The sequence below is a fragment of the Asparagus officinalis genome, chromosome 6 (genome assembly GCF_001876935.1).
Source record: "Asparagus officinalis chromosome 6, Aspof.V1, whole genome shotgun sequence".
Taxonomy (NCBI): Eukaryota; Viridiplantae; Streptophyta; class Magnoliopsida; order Asparagales; family Asparagaceae; genus Asparagus; species Asparagus officinalis.
The window spans coordinates 75,309,084-75,311,770 of record NC_033799.1 but is presented as its reverse complement, the minus strand read 5'-3'; positions in this window follow the sequence as shown (position 1 = coordinate 75,311,770).

The window sequence follows — 2,687 nt, the reverse complement described above, 5'->3', positions numbered from 1 at the left end:
GTACTCCTCCAAGACACTTTGGATTTTCTCGGGCACGTCTTCTCCCTGGTGTGAGTTTTCCTCCACCTTAGCTATAGTAATAAAAGTTGGCTCATGTCGACGGATGCCCTTGGACACTTGTAAGTCCGAGAGCATTTTAAAAGTCACACTCTCACGCTTGATCGGAACTGTGCATGCCTTGCCCTCTAGGATGCACATTGTGTTGGTGTATGGAACCAACACGACCTTCACATTGTCCAAAAATTCCAAGCCAAGTACTACGTCAAAGTCGTCCATGGTCACGACCGTCAAGTCTTCTTGGCCGCACCATTCTCCGATGCTTACATCTACCTTCTGAGCCATGCTAGCGATGAGAGTGGGACTTGAATTGACAGCTTTGATGACACCCCCTCCCTTGGTGATCTTAAGATTCAACCTACTAGCACATCGTGAGAAACCAAGAGATGAGAAGCACCGGTATCTAAAAGGGCCTTAAAGGTTTTACCGGAAATGGTTGTCTTGATGAACATTGCCCCCCAAGGTCTTGCATCCACTTTTGCCTTGATTGCATTGAGGAGATGAAGTGAGTTGATTCGGGTCTCCTCATTTTGTTTCTCCTCTTCCCTCTGAACTAGGGCCACAAGATTGGCCCTCTTGGGACAGTCCATAACCTTATGTGGACCGCTGCAGAAGTAGCATGCCAACTTCTTTAAACGGTCACCTCCTTTAGAGTTGTCATAGGACTTACCATTCTCGGACGTTGACTTAGGTGAGAACTCTTTGGATGACTTATCCTTCTCTCCCCCGCCTTTAGTAGGCTTACCCTTTTTATCCTTTGGCTTGGACAAGTTGTTTACCTTCTTGAACTCGATCAGCGACTCAGCTACTTGCATTGCTTGGGCAAGAGTCTGGACGCCACGTCTTTGTAACTCCATCTTGGCCCATCATGCGAGGTCATCCATGAATGAGAATAGAGAGTCCTTCTCGCCCATGTCCGGGATCTCCAGCAGCAACTCTGAAAATTCTTTCACGTAATCACGAATTGAACCTTTTTGAGTAAGGCGACGGAGTTTACCTCGGGCCTCGTCCTCAGCATTCTCCGGGTATAATTGCCGCTTCAGATATGCCTTGAATTCTTCCCAAGTAGTAATGGAGCACGTACCCTTTTTCATATCCTTGCATCGTCTACGCCACCACAATGTAGCGAAGTCTTCGAGATAGAGAGGTATGACTTGGAGCTTGGTTGCATCATCCCTATATTCGACAGTATTGAAGTATACTTCCATGTTCCATAGGAAGTTATCAATCTCCCGGGCACCCCTAGCTCCTTTATATGGCTTTGGTTTAGGAGTATCTTTAGCCATGAAAGGTTGTGAAATCATACCTCGAGTTACCAAAATAACGTCATATTGGCTGAACTTTTCTCTAAATTCAGTCATCTCCTTCAGGAACATTTCTACTTGGCTCCATAAGAATGCACACTCCTCACGTACGTATATGATCCCTTGTTAGAGTATGTTGATGTCGGAATTCAAGGCCGACTGCATCTCCTCCTGAAGTTCGTCTCCCACAGACTCTAACTTCTCGATGCGCTCGTCGAAAGCCTCTATCTTATCCGCTACGATAAGCTCTACCTTAGCCAACCATGCTTCCAACGTCGTCATGATGTCACGAGATTTCTCCCTACGTTGCCTTGGAGCATCCTTAGGATCCACCGCACCAAGTACTTTGGAACGAAGGTCGGAGCTCGACATTATCACTTCCGAACCTTGGTCTGATACCAAATGTCACGGGCTGATTCTTTCACCACAAACCTCACTCGAACCCGTGCGACACTTAGTCATTCCCTCACTAGAATGACTAAGTCAGCCTAATCCCTCAAACACTCACTCAAGAGAAGGGAAGAGAGCACTCAAGAGTAGAAGTGAAAGCTCTTATTGCTTTATTACTTAACAACTCTTGCTTGATACAAATGGAATGCCTTAGCCCCCTATTTATAGGCAAGACTAGCTTACAATGAATGACTATGATTAGCCTTCTAGATTGTTCTTACAACCAATGGTTAGGATTGAGTCTCTAGACACTTCTCCTAAAATATCTCCCTAGATATTTATATGGGACTTTCCTAGAAACTTTTAGATACAAGATATTTATCATACCTTTATTATGCGAGAAAACTCTAGAAAACCCTAGGATCTTTATGGACCCAACCATGAATAAGTAAGTCCAAATACACCCAATTAAGCCAAAATGGAGCAATTCGTGACACGTACACCATTCAAGAGGCACCATCATAGTTCGTGTTACCGTGTATCTAGCTAATCATAAGTTCACCTCTTTGGCGATTGGAAGACGACAGCCTGTCGTTTTTTTAAGACTTAAATTTCGGATGCATCATTATTATTACATTGTAGAAAGTGAGTCGCTTGTTACTTCCAAAAACTTTTTGTTATCACTTAAATATACATACGTATGGTTCTCTCTACTCAGTGATCATACTACACATAGTGCACGTTAAACACCTTTGAAACAAGAGTAGGGATAAATTACACAAAAGAGTTTATGCTATACTCGTACAACTACACACAAAACGAGATATTTTTTTATAAATTGCAAAACATATCTAATAGTACAAGAATAGTACAACTTTTATAATACACTTAGCATTTACCATGAAACAATCTTCCAGCGACCCGCCCGGACCTCCG